General features: G+C 42.3%; 1 protein-coding gene across 10 annotated transcripts in view; it reads right to left on the minus strand.

Moving 5' to 3' along the window:
* Nucleotides 1-18498, minus strand: part of ESRRG (estrogen related receptor gamma) — a 403755-nt gene that overhangs the window by 271953 nt on the left and 113304 nt on the right. For 3 of the 10 annotated variants that reach the window (XM_066995513.1, XM_066995511.1, XM_066995514.1), the window contains exon 2: nucleotides 8699-8783. The exons of the other annotated variants lie outside the window; for them this stretch is intronic. The gene's annotated coding sequence lies outside the window, so the exon portion shown is untranslated. The remainder of the gene's footprint in view (nucleotides 1-8698; nucleotides 8784-18498) is intronic. 10 annotated transcript variants of the gene reach the window in all.

Here is an 18498-nt window from a genome sequence, read left to right on the forward strand (position 1 = left end):
TGCTCCTGCCTCTGCCGCACGGGGACCTGCTCCCAACAAGAAGGATGAGCCCTGTGATGAGACAGCTGGGTGTGATTTGGGGGAGGCACCTCGGTCCTCTCGCTGCCACAGGGCTTCTCCAGAGACCTGGGTGAGAAGCACCAGAGCAGGGTGCCAGAGTCTGAAAACCCAGGCTTTGCTCTTGGTAGGATGTGCAAACCAGACGCAGTGAAAGACCGCAAGTTAATCAGATGCCACCTGCCAAATCATTTCCTAACCAGGACATCTGAGGACAATGAGCCAGCGGCCAGCCTGTCACCTTCTCTTTTGAGCATCCACATACTGCACAGGACACTTTGAGGTGAGCCCACAAGCCTCCTACCACCTCTCTCCATGCCCTGTTCTCAACCCCCATGGCACAAACACCATTCGTCCTGCCGTATTGCCATGCAAACCACGGCATGGCTCTCTCACCAGAATGAGAGCTCAGGGCTGGATGGCCTCCCTGACCAGAGATCCCAGAGCCAGGACATGTTCCTGTGCCTTGTGGGGTACCCCCTGCATCTCCCCTCATCTCAGCTCACTGCCAGGCCCGTCCTCTGCACAAACCCCAGCATTTTCTGACAGAGACAGGCATAACACAATCGTCCTCCTGAGTCTGAATGTTGTAGCAGCTTTCTACCTGCACCACAACAGGCTGGGGAAAAAGCTTAGGACCCTTGCCCCCACAACACCACACCACCATGATATAATCTTAACTAGGGGAAAAAATCACAAGTTTGGTTTAAAATATTGCAACACTGAAAATCAATTAATTTGAGGCTTCGATAACTTCTTTTTGAAAACTAAGTTCTTTTCTATGCTTTCCAGCAGAATAAGCAGACATAAAATGGCATTTACTTGACAGTAAAATTAGTTAGGATTTTGACTTGACATTAAAAGCAGGTGCTTGAACAGCAGCAGTAGAAGATTTGGAGATGCAGGCAGTACCCTCAGAAGAAACGTGAGACAACTCTTCCCTTTGAAAGGAGCAGGTGAAAGGTCAACCAAAACCTGCTTTTATAGGAAGGTTTATTTAAAAGCCAAAATCAACAATAAAAAAACCACCTCAGTGTATTAACAATTCACTGTTTGGTCAAAGTCCTTTCAGAGACTAACAGAAGCTTAATTCAGGGAGAGGAGTTTCTTCATCGTTCCAGTATAATCAATAAGCCACCTCTGAAACCGTGTTGAAAGACAAAAGGGAAAAGACCATCCCATGCAGGTACGTTCCAAGCTAAATGTGTATATATACACAACTTCAGGGATTTTCTCGTCCATTTTTAGTGCTTCTAAGTTGTACAAAGCAACACAGTGTGATCCTTTAAGCGAGCACTACGACCCTGTACCCAGAAAGAGCAGCACAAGCCAGGAGAATGGCTCTCACCCAGGAAAAGAACTCTTCAAACCGTTATCAGCCCCTCTATGACAGAGAGGATTTCTAAGTCAAATTCACCTCCTCAAGATGGAGACATTACAGTAAATGTAATCATTAGATTTCAAATGACAAGCCTTAATTAAAGTGTACCGCGTTTGCAAAATGAGAACCAAAACTGAAGACACTCAAATACAGTAAATATCTTTTGCACTGAGCAGAGAAAGACAGACACTGGCTTCCATTTAATACCCACAATGCAAGAAAGACTCAAATATGAATGTTGGAGATATATTTCAATAACGTTGTTAGAAGACATTCAACCCAGCATGATAAGGGGATCACACATACTGTAACAGATTCAGACACAGACACGTCTGCTTTCTTAAAAATGAATTAAGTTTCTTGTAGACTCTGTTGTATATATAGAAAGCAAGTTTTACCAGTTTTTCTTCTTCAGTCATTAACTCTGCAATCCACCGAAATAAATATTGTTAATGCTTTTCACTTCAATAAGTCCATTCATGCAAAGATCACAACATTTCACAAGCTTCAGTTAAACAGACTGCCTTGTGGGAGAGAGAAGGGATATAAAGTAATTTACCAGCTACCATGAGGCAGAGGTAGATCATATCTGTTTAATAGTACACAGTTTCATTCTAAAAAAACACTCATGAAAACTTTAGTCTTCTTACAGAGGGATGAGCTGATTAAAAATATCCACTACTCTTACAGTTGATTACAATTTACAATCATTTGCAAGGAAAGTGAAGGGGAGTATGAAAAAAGGCACCTGCTTGCAAGACTGGACTCCATCCAACTGCAAAGTTTGATTTTCAGAGTTGTTTTTTTTTTTTTTTTTTAAGCAACTGTAAAACAATTATTTCTTAAAAAGTGCAGACCTGAAAAACAACATCACCAGCCAGGTAATCCCCTTTATAGTCAGATTTGATAGCTCATGGAAATCTAAACAAAGGCACAATGCTGTGCAACCACAACAGCTGGGTTGGAAATTGCTGCAGATTGTTAGGAGGAGCTGCAAACTAGAGATAGGCAATGAAAAGGTTAGAAATGATAGCTTAAAAAAAAAAAAGACAAATTACTCCAAAGACCATATTCTTTAAATCGTTGAAGCAAAACATGTTTATTTGATTTGTTTGTATGCTTATTACAAAAATGCTACTTTGGGATTCTAGGAACCCAGTCTGTCAATTTTTCAGCTTCTGCACTTTCATGGTTGCTTAGAGCTGTTTAATGCAAATACACTTCCAATAAGAGATTTCATGCCCCTAAATTACACCCAGTTAAGGGCGAATGAAAATGTAAGGTAAATAACTATAATCAGCCATATTATCTTTCTCTTGGCACCTCTCACTTTACAGGCATATTTAAAGGCATCTCTGGGGTCCTATCCTTTTTAACAAGCGGCAGCGTATTTCCTGGAATATTACTTACGATGCTATGCTGTGAACATTACACAGGTTAAAATGTTACCTAGAGACCTAGAAAGAATTGCATCTGTTGCAGAGCCATGCTTAGGAACATCTGAACAGACAGAAGAAAATTTTCAACTATGGGATGAAAAGGAGACCAAGAACAGTTAAGTCGAGCTTTCACATCTGATCCTGTTGATCAGCAGTGTTGGGGTGCAGCAATTCAAGGCATGAGACATGAGACTACGCTTCTGATATTCACTGAGCATGCCCTGGAAATCATTTGGGATACCAGGGAAACAAAAAGTTAAAGGAACTTCGAAATGTTTCACTCCCCCTATTATTTTTAAGCTAATAAAACCATACTTAAGACAGGGGATCTGAATATAGTTATTAAGAACCTCACAGTCCCTTGCTGTCTCCATGAAAAAGTAATAATCAATAGTGAAGCCACTCATTTGGCAAGAAGAATACAGAGGATCAGGAATCTTCAGAAGGAAACACATCCTCAAGTCTTTCAACACATTTTAATTATTTTGAGCAAGCTCGAGCAGAAGGTAGTTGTTTTGCTTTGTTTTTACAGGAAGATGACCTTAGGCTTCTACAAATAACTATTCTTCTGCTTCAACTAGAAGTGACCTAGCACTGAGTTAAACCAGAAGAATTCCGAGACAATAAATTCCTTCAAACTTAGGTCTGTTTAGCTTGTCTCTCACACACATCCTAATTGCTGCCATGCCTCTATTTACCAACTTTTCATTATTGAAGCTATTTTTACGTCATTAGTTTGCAGATCTACTTATGCCGAGGTTCCGTTTTCTCCTAGGGAGCAGCTTCTCTGCAAGTCACATTGCGTGCACTCATTAGTCTTTTGTGAAGCAGCTCACAAAGTTCTGGACCAATTTATCCCTCTCTACAGCACCAGCACAAGGTCTCACTCGACAATTTAAGTGATCCTTGTTTACGTAAGTTGTGCTAGACGCTGCATAGTGATGAATTTCTTCCCAGATGGTTAAAGAAAGTGTGGAAAAAAGTAGCAGCATGGGAAACAGATGGACGGACCCTTCTTTATGCTCTGCTACTGACATGCGAGGTAACCTTTGGAAAGCCGCAAGTTACCTGAGCCTTGGTTCTCCCTTTATAACTGGTTATGGTAACGACTTCACAGGGTGAAGTCCAGTTTTCGTAACACTCAGATGAAAAGTGCTGAAGAGGAACAGACTAGTATAAATAAAGGCCTGCCTTGGTTAGGGTGCATCAGGCTGCTAAACACATCAACGCCTAGGATGGGTTTTTCAGTATTACCACTGCATTTCTGATATCTCAGTGAAGTGATATGATAACCTCCCTGACATTTCGCCAGATCAGGAACACCATACACGCCTGCTGAGCTCCTGTGAAACACATTTACGATCAAACTGAAGGACAGAAATGGTTGATTTCTGCATTCTCTTACAGGTTCAGTATGAAAGACATTAATTTATTAGTTATAAACAATAGCTACTTTTTCCAAGGAGTATGGATTTGGAACAAAAAACGTATTTCTGAAGATCAGTACAGTCTTTTGGGCAGGCAAGCACATCCGGACCTACTTTTCCTACTCACTCCCAGTAGCTGCTGAGTGCCAAGCACCTCCTCTCGTCTGCGCTGCTCTGCAGACACGGCTCCCGGAAAGCCGTTGTCTTCTGATGCTGGGGTTGAATGTCCAGCAGGCTCCTGACACAACACTGCCTTGCAAAAACATCATCATGCCACATCACAGGATGGAAAATACAGGTCCCAAGAGTGACATCGAGCATAGTATGCCTTAAGCATCATTTAACCCAGTAAGTTCAAATAAAACCCCAATCCTCCACCACCACAAAAAAAGAAAAAGCCAACACAAACAAAAGCCTGTTCCTTTTCCTTATTTTTTTTCTTTTTATGTACAATCATATTAGGTGCAGCTGTAAATGTGACTTTCAGATATCTGAGTTGCTGTTACGTGCTTACCTAAACCTCATCTCAGCACCTGACAGAAGGAAGCCGTACACATGACTTTGATTTTTCTTTTTCAATCAGAAGACATTAAGCACCCAAACTCTCTCATAAAAGATCTGAGGCATAAGCTACACAACATCCGTGCAAGTAATGTTTTTTTCCCACTTAATCCAGACCTTAAATGATCAAGAGATATCAGAAAAGTGTCAAAGGAGATAAACCAAGTTATCCCTAATAACGCATCTACATCTCCTAGCAGCTGATCTGCAAGCTTCATTCCTGCACCAGGGATATACAAAGACCTCAAAACTTAAATGTCAATACAACGTGCTTGTTGATTCACTGGGAGAAGTCAGTCATTGTGTACTGAGTTTCTGTTACAACTCAACTAGCAATGCTTTGAGGTTCCCAGGATAAACTCTGTAAATAAAGGTGCTGCAAGACAAAACACAGTTCTCTCTGTTTTTGTGCTTCAACATACTTTCCTTTGTTTTCTAGAGGTATAACAGCCTATATTCCACAGAAATAGGGAGTTTTAGGGAGCAGCAGGCACAATGTGGGGATGCCATCATGCTGAGGATCAAACAGTATCACCCACACCTTGTTTCTTCCCTCAGTCCCTCCACAAAGGGAGCAACGCGAGCAGCAGCATTTTGTTCCGGTGCCAGCAGAGCCGCCTGATGTAAGCAGAGATCCCCTGCGGTGGTGATAGGGAAGGCAAGAACAAAGTCAAATGCTCGCTCAGTACTTGAGACGAGACATGTGACTGGAAGGCTGTGGGGATGCCCACACAGGCATTTCAGACCATCCCACAAGGAAATCCTGCTTGGAGCACAGGCTAATTCGCACTGGCTGCAGAGCACCAGATTTTAACAGGTTTCACATTGATAGAACCCCAAGAACCCCCAAATCAACAAAGAATGAACTTATCACAGCACAGCAGTCCATGACCCCACTAGAAGATGGGGGGGGGGCTGGTGGAAAGGTGTTTAACAGCGCTGTTGCAAAGCACTCCATTGTGCTGGAGGTTGCAAAGCCATTCGTCACGGCTTTCGTCACAGGACTTAAATAAAAATACTCAAGCAAGGCCTAACCACAAAGCAACTGAAAGATAAACAACTGGGACTTCAAATGGGATTTAAGACTGCCTGGCAGCCAGTGGCACAATGCTCTCAGAGGCTCCTCACACACACCTACATGCTGCAGGAAACAGACTAGCCCAAGTGCTACTGGCTTCATGGCTAGGGACACCAAATGAGTATGTGCTGCGTGGCAGAGGTGTAAGTACCTAGGAAGAGGTCATCTTTTGCCAGAAGGGAATGTTGTCTTCTAACCAACTAGAGATAACGGAGATCATGCTTTGTGGCCACCACGACAGGAGAGATTTCAAGCAAGAAACCTCAAGAAAACTCCTGTGTTGCAGGCAAGAGGGAGTGACTGCAGATCTTTACATAAACCATGTAAACACTACCAACTCTTCGGAGGATGGTCCCTCCTGTAACCATTAACTCCATTTTAGATGAGTTCAGCCATCAGCTGTTCCTCAGACATCACTTGATCAGAAAAAGGCAGCCAGCCATCTCGCTGGCCAGCACTACAGTCCTAGACAGGGAAGGGCAAGGAGAGAAGTCACCTGCATATCACAGCAATTTAGCACTTGCTTCAACGTGGCCTTTTCAGTTTATTTAATGTCTGTGAGTAACTACAGAAAAACATCTTCTAGGATCTTCCAAGTTAGATGCCTAGGAATAGGGGTGCTCCTTCAGTGCTTGGTGGATACAACCTTAGCCATTGATAAATGGCTCGTTCTTTCTCCATCTGACACTGTATAGCCCAGAGATAGTGTCAGGACCGGAGAAAAACACAACACATCTATACAATGCTTAAACATGTTATAGCCTTTAGACACAATTCTTCAAGCAGTTCTGTGTCCTGGTAGAAACAGGGTTTAAGCTATCCTGATACAAAGAGCTACAGAATCTTCATTTGTCTGATTTTCTGTTTTGTCTCTCTCTCCCAGACTTGTTCAGTTTGGTAGCCTTTAAAAGCAAACTGCTTATTTTCACTATAACTTTTTTTCATTCCCCAATTAGTTTTCAACTCCAGGTCACAAACTACAGTAAACTCAATGTGGAAATCTGATGTTGCAAAAGAATTTTACAGTCTTTTTTTTTTTTTAAATGACTTACAATTCATTGAGGAGTAATCAGTTATGAAATCATAAAAGCTGTGGGCTTTGCCAAAACGTAAGACACTTGGCAAACAACCGTCACTGTTCCTTTAAAGAGGAGCAGGGCAGCAGAGGAGAAAGTCTGACACGGGCAGTAATAAAGTCAGCGCACATCCTCCCCTGCTCCCTTTTGGGGCAGAGAGGCCTCAGCTCCTCGCTAATCAGAATTTGTCATTCAATGAATTTTGCATCTTTAAATTGCCAGGCACACACGGGAGGGGTGGGGGAAGCCTGTGCACACACCAAAGCGCAAGCTTTTCCTGCCTGCTCCCAGGGCTCGGACACTAAAGCTGATAAGCACAAGCCGCGGGCTGGAAGTGCACTCTAGTATCAGCATGCAAACTAGCATTCGAGCCTCCGACTCTGCTTTTTTAATTCCCACATCCAATAGTGCCACTACACAGATTGATAAAGGAAGGAGGGGACCTACGGGCTTTATGCTTCTTCACGGCGTTCTTTGCAGACAAGGAGCGTGGAAGTTTCCCCTACTTTGTTCCTCATTTTGTTTTCTTAAAAACGTACCTTTAAGCACATTTTCTTCCTGTGTTTGAGGGGTTTCCTCTGTACTTGTTCAGAAATGCTCTGACCTTCAGATGAGAGACTTCATGACCCCGCCAGGGCTGATACTCTTCTCTCTCCTGACTCTACACTCAACTACCACTAGATGGATGCTGCTCTACCAGAAAGAGGATTTTTCACATACAGAATAATTTGAAGTCCCTTGAGCCTTATCTGGTGACCACCTAGATGATATATATATATATATATATATATATCTATGTAAAGACACTGTGTAATGGTGTGTTTTTTTTGGTTGTTGTTTTTGTTTGACATATCCCAGGGTTCCTGGCCACACTTAATTCCCTTCACAGAGCAGTTTTTAAGGACGTGAGAGTGCTGCTGTGGAGTGCGTAACAAGGTGCTCCTTTTGCCAAAACAATCTTTGCACAATCAGCATCTCACTTATTACTTTTCAACATGCTTTGAAATATTCCAAGTAAGGAAAATGTGACATACCACAGACATCTCTGTGAGAAGCGTAAGTGCAAGAACAACCGAAGTGCTAGACTTCAGAACACAGCCACACGGTCCCGGATACAGACCTCTTGCTATGATTTGAATCCTGGAAGTTGCATCATAACAGCATGTTTCATCCTTGTTTTAAAATAAACTTGTAAAAAAGGAAGTTCAGAGAAGTCGGGTAAGTCACAAACCTAATACACAAGTTTAAGTTTTCTATTTTATAAATAGGAAAGATTTTTTAAAAAAATTGTTCAAGAAATACCTGCAGTCAGAGGATTCCCTAGTTATTTTCATGTAGACTCAGTTTGAAGATACAAATGCTGATGTTAAAATATAATGGCAACTTAAAACCAGATCCTACAAACAGGTTTGCTTTGAAAGCATAAATCACTATTACAGTGAAGGATTCTCCCCACATCATAACAGCTATAAAAATAGTAGAAATAAATGCACCACAAAGGTGGAAGAAAGATGTTTCTGAAATCCCTTGGAGAAGACTTCTATTTTAATGTCATTTAGGCAGTCCCAGAACTTTAACAATCTGCACGTTTAAACTTGCCTGGGTATTTTTGCTTAACATTGACATGCTGATGAAGAGATCTCCAAGCTGGACAAATAGATAAAAACCAGAAAACTCACCCTTTAAATCTTTTTTCCCCAGAAGATTCTTTTCAATGAAGTCAAAAGGAAGCAGAAGGCTTTAAATCCAAAATATTTCATGCATCTAAAAATAGTAACACAGAGGTGACTAATGAGCACCGTTCACAGAAAGTTTTAAGAAGAGAGAGAGCTAAACCAGCATGGCCCTGTGCTCACGTGGAACAATTTCTGCGAGACCAGCACACCCCACAGCCCCGTGCCACCCGGCAGACCAGCCTGCTGCAGGTCTCAGTGCTGGCTGCATGTGTTGGCAGGAATGCCAGCTCGAGACTTTGAAGGGAAGTTTTTCCAGTAAACCCAAGTGTTTTTGGATCCCCACCCAGTTCTGATCTGCAATAACAGCTGTGATCCCCATCAGTCACTTCATCCCAAAGCCCCAAAATTGACTTAAAAACCTAAGTGACCCCCTGCATCTGCTAACAATTATCAGGGCAAAGAGTTTTCATACAACTGGTTTGTAGATACAGAATCACTACATGGCTAGTGTACACTTACAGATCCTGAGACTGCATCAGCAGATCAGCTAATTGTGTTAATTAGCTATTTGCATGCGCAATTACCTGATTTGTACAAGCAGTCAAGGTGATCGTACATGTAAATTAGGCATGGATTTGCACAATTTACTCATCTGAAAAACTGCTTTCTACTTATTTTTAAGCACCAGAGATCAAGAGCTACTGAAAGAGTCGGCTGAGTTAGTGTCCTCATGGTTCATCCATTTACCAAATTTTACACACACTCCTTTTACGTCACCTCTGCGCACCACCAAGAGCAAGCATACCTGCGTGCATGTTCACACAAGCCTGCATAAGGACTCGCACTAGCTACTATCAAATAAAGCCATACACAAATAGTGACCTGCATCCCAATACAGACAGCAATACATGTCTCGTCCCCTAAAGGTCCCATTCACCCCCCCACCATGTTATCTCTTCAGTGCTTGGAACTGCTGAGCTTAACAAAGTTGGTTTTACTTATCACAAGCAGCTCAGGAAGCTCTACAAGGAGTAGAAAACCAAACAACTACGATGCAAATACTCAACCTGGTGCCCCGAAGACTGCTTAATATTTAAAACCCCACTGCTGCCATACTGACTGGCTGGCAAGGGGTTTTCAAACACAAATGGGTCATCCGTGTTTAATGTGAAGTACCACAGCCTGCCAAACAAATGGATGTTTCTGTCATCATGGGGCTGTTCAGGGATCCCAGCCTGCAGCATACAGCTGCTGTGAAATGCAAGTTCTCTAAATACCACACACCTTTATCCTCCCTTCCCAAGGTAATACCTTTAGCTGAAGCACGATTCAGGATAGTACAACACAGACAGCAAGAGATCAACGATTGAGCAGTTGAAGGCCATCTCAAATATAAGCATGTCCCCACCTGCTTGAAGTGGTAAGGTAATCAAAAATGTTCAGTTCCACCAGGAGAAAAAACACTAGTTCAGCCAAGAAAAAAACAACCAGAAGCTGATGAAGGCCAGTACTACACATTCATGTCATTAAAAAAAGAGTTGACAAAGCAGTCAAGTAGAAGGTTGAAAACAGGTCTCCAGTCTCAAGTACCATGCGTTTTAAGGTCCCAGTAGCTGTGGCCATTTATGGAATTTCCTCAGGGAGAAGAGAAACAGCACTTGTGTTAGAGATGACAAAAGTAACCCAAATGACTAGACTCTACAACAGTGCCAGTTTTTGGACTGGGCTTTATTATTTAGCTAATTATCAAACCCTTCTACAAATAGAGAGGAGGGTCAGTCTCTGCTTCTGGCCTTCAGCACACACTACTGCAAGGATTGTTATGCTGTCGTCTACAGTTTCTTCCCTTCTTAACTAGAGGGTGCTCCCTTGGCCTCAGGCAAAAATCTCTGCTTTAGATGAGTATGACCCAGCTCCTCCCACCTCATCTCCTTTCTCCTCACTAGTCCTCACTGAAGCAAAAGACGCTTCCAGTCAGTGGGCCTGACCCCAAGACAGAGCTGTCACGGCTTCCTGTTCAAAGGGTTTGTGTAGCATCACAATAGTAAAATTTAAAAAATAAATTACTTCTCAGATTTTCATCAGCGCACTGAGCAGTGGAAGCATGTGCCATCCCGTAGGGACCCCTGGAGGAACATCAGAGCTTCGCTGACCAAGTTCTGGTGCAGCTGCTGTTGCTTAATGGCAGCTAACAGCACAGGGCCAGTGCTACAGCATTGCAACTGAGTGCCCTGACTGATTCACCACTTCTGGAAAAGTCGGACGTGTTCTCCCATGGCAAATATTTACGCAACATTCGGCTTTAAGGATGGTACCAACTAAAGACCGCACTAGAACCTTCTTCTGTGTCTGCCCTGTGAAGTACAAAAGCTACTTTGCAGGAGCTCATTTTTCTTTTGTTACCTTAAGCAAAGGAGGCATGTTCATTGTTCGTTCACTGAGAAAATCAGAGTACTATAAATACGTTCAAAATAGGAGTCAAGTTGCAATTCCACAGCCAAATATAATTCAGTCCCTTCGAGACCTGGAGAATACCGAAGAACCAGCCCCAGCGTTCCTCTCCAGCACCCCTCCCTGAGCACGTGTTTGAATGTGTTTATCTGGGAAGGCTCAGGTCAGTCCTGTGCTGTAGGAGCATCTCCTGCAGCTGGAACATCCTAAGCAGGTAGCGCTCCATGTTGTAAACTGCTCATGCAGCAGGACTGAGAAAAAGGCATCTCCTGGTCACCGGCTGTTACTGACTACAGGAAAATGAAAATACAGCATCTCCGCACCTGTTCACCTGATGGTGAAGGAAGGAAAAGCCATTACCGAGTGACAGGAGACGAAAAACCAAAATCCACTTCAGCAACTCATCCCAGCACTGGTGATTAATCTCACACTCCCACAGCCTGATGCACATTAACCAGATAATTAATAATTTCTTTAGGGACTCCAGCTCGGCAACTGTTTTATCAACCTGCACAGCATTAGGAGAGAGATGCTGCATTTGTGATCAAACTGCTGGAACTATGGAAATGTTCTACAGGAACTGTAAAAGCTTCAGAGCAATCTGTGAGCCTAGTTTTTACAAGTAACTGTAGCATATGTGCAGAAATCAAGGCTGCTCCTTTGTCAGTGCAATCACCAGGCTCAAAATCTGAGTGAGATCAGCATAATAAGAATAATTAACAGCAATGCTCAACTCCCATCCAACCCCCACCTTTCCCCAACAGAAGTGCTACTCAGTATTTTATTTTTTTTTTAATACATAGTATGTTACTGCATCAGGCAAAATGTCAAATTACGCTGTTCTGCTATCCTTGGTATGGAGAGCAAGTCAGATAACATGTATCTTAACATTAAATGTTAAATATTCATATGATATCCAAATTCTGTAAGCCAAAGGCTTTCAATTAATTTGCTGAAGAACAGGACATCACTTAGTATTGCTCTTACTAGCAACTTTATGCCATCTTCAGTGCATTCACACTCCTTGTTCAAGGGCAAAAGTCATACAGGATCAGAAACACAAAACTAAAGTGCTGGCACCCAATTTAAAAATGGACTGCTGAGAAAAATCATGGTAAGTATTCTCTCAGATATTAAACTCTCCAGTGTGTTAGATGCATGTCAGTATTAGGTGATTAAGAATGACTGATAATTAATAAATCACATCCATGGAGAGTGACTGGGTATTATTTCTCTCATCCTCTGGAAATAAGAATTAGATTCACATTTCTGCCTAAATAAGATTATCTGTCCAAAAGAACAAAATCGTGCAACTGCTACTAGCAAAAAGGTACTGCTTTTTGTCAATAGGCTTCACAAGAATAAGTTATTTGGGCTGCTTTTCTGAAAATACCTGTACAGTGATAACTGTAAGGAAACCGAGGCACAATCATACAGTTGCCTGGATGAACCCTCCCCATCACAAGTACAGTGGGTTCCTAAATGATGTCTCAGCTGTCCCTTTCATCACACAACTATTCTTTTGGCTATGGCTCAGCAGAGTATCTGCCTTTAAGAGATATTCTACTCTTAACACTCCAAACCTGGAAAGATGCCCATGCAGAGCTCCAGCAAAAGCACCTCTGCCCATGCAAGGCAACTGCAAGACTGGGTACATATCTCCAAAGTCATGTTTTCTCTGAAGTCTTTCCTAAGACTAGGCTAGTAATAAAGAATATATTTCTATTTAGTACATAGCATTGCTTAATGTGTATTTTCCTTTCATATGATGTTAACTGAAAGACATAGTATCTCAATTTTTTTTTTATCATCTACTCTAGTATTTATATGACTCTTCTCACCATATTATTTGAGCCCCTTCATTTTCATAGTGTCAGTTACCATTATTCCATTAAATTAAATCCTTTTACAAGCATCTTTCTATAAACATGCACTAGAGATAACATAGCCACATGGTGAGGATTCACAGACTACAGTAAGCAGATTACACCTGTCTTGATTTTCAGTGTAGCTGTCGGCAGAGTATATTCTCCCATCAAACTGCACACAGATCTCCTCATTAAAGCTACAGGGGAGAATAATTACAGAACACTATATCGCAGTTTACCAATTGGTCTTGCATACATAATGGTCCATGAAAGAAAAATTGCATCCTTTAACAGCTGGGAAAATCTTTAAATTGTTATTATTATTATTATTATAAAATAGCCAACATTTTAAACTATCCAATAACTTGCCTCCTGTATGCAAAGCAGACGTATAGGTGATCAGGGCCAAAAAGGTCTTATACTCCCAGTCCATAAATATAATTATTTCTTCCTTTGTAAACACTCCATTCTACAACCTTCTGTTCTACAGTGAAATCCTCTCCTCGTGAGAAATCATGCTGATTGCAGAGGATGCCTTGAAAGCAAATGGGTGGTTTTCTGGATCTGCTAATCCCTCACGCTGAGTGTTAAGCATCCCATTCCCCCACATCCTCACTCCTTGGTGGGGGACTGGTGAACCTGTCAGGTCCCCCCCCATCCTTCTCTCACCAGCTGGGGAAGAGAGGTTGCCGTAGCAGACTGATCTCCACCCACACATCCATTTTTCTTCCAGCCTTTGTTTTGCACTGCCAGCAGGCCTCCTTGCTGGCTGCCACAAAAGGTGCTCCCTATCCCACCCCGACAAGGCTGTCGGGAGGATGACAAGCCTACAGGCACCTCCCGGTGCTGTGGAGGAAGCAGCCTCTGGTGTTTCTGTTCCCGGCCATTTGCACCCCAGGGCTGAGGCATCTGTGATATACTGAACAGAGAGTCAATATATCCTGTGGAACATGGGAAGACAGCTTTCATCCACCTGGACAGCTAGACAGCTGACCTGCATCTTTGTGTTAGAGGATAAAACACAAACCCACTTCAACTTGGACACTGTTTGAATTCCAAGATCCCACCATTTAGGAGTCTCGGTTCCACTCAGCATCCAAACCCAGTCCTTTTTGGGCTCCATTATTTGGGCACCACTACTCATTACCAAATTTTGCTCCTCACCCAACAGACAATAAAAAGGAAGAAGCACAGACATTGAAAAATCCAAGCTCTTTAGATGAAATAAAGTCACGTTAGCTTTGCTAGACGAGAAACAAAGCCTCTTGATGACATACTTGGGCCCAGCAGGACTTTCCCACATGCTTTTCTGCTCTGGGAAACCAGGAACCAAGAGCTGAGGGATTTCAGCAACAAGAGATGTGCTGCTGGATTGGTCCCATGTGTTCTGGTTCTGCCAAAGGATTTCCACACAGTGAAGTCAACTCTGAACGAGACTCTTCTGTATAAGCAGCCCATCAACCATCTTTTTCCAGCTCCAAAGGAATGCTGCACAAGCCACCTTAGCACACAGAGGGACATTTACCTTGTAAACAGGCTTAATCACTACCACCATAAAAATCACTGAAGGATTGGACAGCCCAACCTATGAAAGGCCCTCCAGTAGAAGCAGCACAGACTCAGTAGCTAACCTACCAGCACACTGTCCATGCACACGCAGACACATCTTGTCCACCCACCCACAGCAGCAGAGGGAACAGGGCCTGCTCAGACAGGCAGCCCGCAGCCAGGCTGGGCACCATGATGGAGCCCAACATCTTTGGGTTTCTCTTTGACAACTTCCCAGCGGGGAAGAGTCAGTATTGCATACTTATGGGTTAACCAGTCGAAGACTGAAAGAGTTGACCCAGTCTGACCTCCCCTGCAAACAATGACCATTAACTTCCACCCATGTAAACACTGCTTCGAACTCAGCAAGGCCATTTTCAACCAGTAGCTCCTTGGCAAGGCTGGGGTGAGACGTGGGCCCAAGGGTGTTTTATTCCAGCCTTTAGTCTGTTGAGATGAGCCCAGCTGCTCCTTTTTTGACCCCCCAGCATGGGCTCACAGGAGAAGAGTCCAAGATAGTTTTGCCATTGATAGCTACAGTAGCAGAGCTCAGCCCCTCAGGGAAAGCTTGCTTGACTGCACTGGTTCTGGACCAAAATATCTACTAAAGTTCATAAATTAGTGCAACTCATATGCAAGATTATAAACACCTTGCAGAAACTGTGCCTTTTTAAAGGATCAATTATTAGAGCTCTGTAAAATCTTTTCCTTCCACTCTTCCACTACTGTCCCCTGCCATTACTGACTGTACATATCCAAGTCATCCATTCAAAGGTACTCAGTAACAAAACAATCCTTAATTTAATTATCAGAATATATCTCACATGCATTTTTTTGCAATAACTGTGTTTAATGCACTGTTTTTACAAAGTATTATTTTAGTTCTACTTTCCATATTCTTCGTGGGGGGGGGGGGAAAAAGTCCATTTGGCAAATGGAGAGATAAAAGCTACAAGCCTACTACTAAAACCATAATATACAGTATCGGCTAGGAATTGACAAATTTGGAACCTTGCTTTCCAGGATGGAAAGGGATGGGTGAAGCGTACCACCTGACAAAAATACCCACCACAGGAAAAGGCATTGAAGAGAAGGAAAGAAAAATAAAATACTATCAGCTGAGGGGAGAAACCTGTCACAGGTATTTCAACAGATCAGGACTGACTGTAACACAGGAGAAGCCCTGATCAAGTCACGTGCCCTTTACTACAGAAGATCAGATCAAAAGGTTTCAAAGGGAACCAACGGCGACAGTTTCTTCATTTGTATGCAATGTGACATGCCAGATCCAAACTGTTGGCTACTTTTTGAACTATTTGTCAGGGGATAGAAATGATTATTTTCTTTTATATCTAACTTTTAAGAACTTTTAGCCATTTGAGGGTTCTCCCCCCACCCTTCCATGTCCCACTGCCCTCTTTTTTATTTTTCAGCCAGGACTCGAGCATTCACCTTTGATGTAATATTTTTGCTGCACATCAGAATAGTTAGACCAAGCTTCAGAAAGGCAATTGAACATAGAGAATGAAAAGAATGACATCACTTCAAACATGAACTTTTAATAAAATTATCCTTAGGAAACCTCCCTTGTGATTTTTTTTTTTAAAACTCTTTCCATGCGTCTGCAATAATTCAAATTATTGTCAGGCTAGTGGTTGTAGTTTACTCTGAACAATCAACTACCAACAAGCACAAGTATTTCTCCCCATTTCTCACTGCTTCCATCAAGAAGTATTAAATATAATACGGAAAGTGACTGTGTAAGATCACACACTGATTACTTAGCCAATGGGCTGTATAACAACCATATTCATGTGGTAAATAAAGTAAGTGGGGGGACTTCTTACTAGCTCAGATTCTCCATGGCCAAGACTTGACCTGTTTCAGACCAGAATTCCCTGCTGGTGTCCAAAATCCACATTCACTCATCGTATTTGTTAGTAAACTTACTCCAAAATATGCCATTCTTTCAAAAAAGTACCAGAGCCACTGCTAAAGTGCTAAGGAAGGGCACTCAGTATTCATGAGCCAGTGATATGTTTAAAGTAATAACACTCTCCCAGAAGCACTGTGAAACACTGAGGACCTGCAGTAGCTGTAGCCATACAAGTCTCTGACACAAAGACAGCCAGACATGGGAAAAAAAAAAAAAAAAAAAAAAGCATATTGCAGTCTCCTGGATGAAAGAAGGTACTCAAACCAGAGGAAAGCAATACAACACTCACTTCTAGCCCTGGTAGATCCCAATGGATCAGATCTTACAGTTATACAAGTTGTTTTTAAACATGAAAATGTATATATATATATATATATATATATATAATATAATTATATATATAATATATATATTATATATAATATATATATATATTATAAATCTTTCAAACTCGTATATAAAATTCTTGTGAGTCCTGGAATAATGCTAATAAAGAGTGCTGAATTTAAGAGCTTAAGACTGTAAGCTCCCTTCAATACAGTGGAAAAAAAAATATCTCTTCCAATAATATTTTTTTGAGTCAGACCAAATGTTTTTGAAGTAAATTGTTTGGAAATACATGTTTTAAGTGTATGACTCTATTGAGAGTTTGCAGAAGTATTTATAGAGAAACTGCTGCAGTATACAGGTTTAGAGTCACTTAGAAAATCTTAAGCGCATGACAATACCTTCAGTGCATAAAGCTGCTGTCAGGAGCTCCTACCAGTGAAGTTACTGTCCATTACCATCACACGCTCTCTAACCATGAAGCCCAGGCCTTCCTCCCTTCTGCAGGACCACAATTCCCCTTGCTGACAAGAAGAGTTGAGCAGCAAAGAGGAGTAAAGCTGCCCCTTCTCATCAGGTTCACCAGCTCCTTGGCTGCCCCAGTCACTGCAGCTGCAGTCTATCTGCACCTCCTCCTCCAAGGCAAACTGCAGTGCAAAGGTGAACGAGCATAGCCAGAGTTTTCCTGCTAACTTATTCAACCCTCATTTTACCTTTCCTGCTGTTGAGCACCATAAAACCCCAAACTGGCACGAGGCACTCTAACACTGGTGTGACCCAGCACTCGCTTCTCACACCTGCGCTGATACGAAGACCGCTGCACCAGCAAGCACATTAAAAAGCGATTCCCCTCACTAAATTTCAAGTCAGAATATCAAAAGCAGACATCAACAGGTAAAACACTAGGACAAATCCCTCTCCTGGATGCACAAACACACGCTTATAGTTTCACAGAAGTTGTGAGAGCCTGAAAAGCTTTCCTGCACTTTGCCCGTAGGTTGGGTGATGAGTTTTCAGTTTGATATGCACAGCCCCACAACAAGCTTCCACAGAAATCTCACAAACTACACATATAATTCGTGTTCTACACCCTGCTATCGTGTCAGGTGCCCCCTGAGGATAACCCTGGTACACACCAAATACAAGAACAAGACTCAAGAAAAAAACATAAATCAAAAATGCAAAACCAAACTAGGCAGTAAGGATTATTGTGATCTGAAGTTACACGTGTTCACATGGGATACGAAGCCAGAAGAACCAGGTGAGAAGATCCTGCGAACATAGTATCACACAGCAGTACCATCATCCAACTTCTGACAATGCACTTAAATAGAAAAGTTACTCTCCCTAGCCTGTCTCAACAGCCCATGGCAACAAAGCAGCTTTTCCAACAGCAGGCAAGAGTCAAAGCCCAGCTAAGGTAGCAGCTTGAAGGAGCTACTGACCTGTATCAGGAGCTTGACAAGTATAAGTCACTCTTCTCACACATTCAGGTGGCAGCCCAGGCTTGAACAGGCTGAAACAGATGCAGGTTAACATGGACACACAGTTCTGTAGGTAGCAATAATCTAGCCACTTGCTACAATTGTCCCTGTTGCACAGACAACAACTTCCAAAGACAGAAAGATAGCCTTCCAGGTATTTTAATTGCCTCAGCTGCTTGGGATCAACTC

This window comes from Anser cygnoides, chromosome 3 (assembly GCF_040182565.1).
Source record: "Anser cygnoides isolate HZ-2024a breed goose chromosome 3, Taihu_goose_T2T_genome, whole genome shotgun sequence".
In the NCBI taxonomy this organism is placed as follows: Eukaryota; Metazoa; Chordata; class Aves; order Anseriformes; family Anatidae; genus Anser; species Anser cygnoides.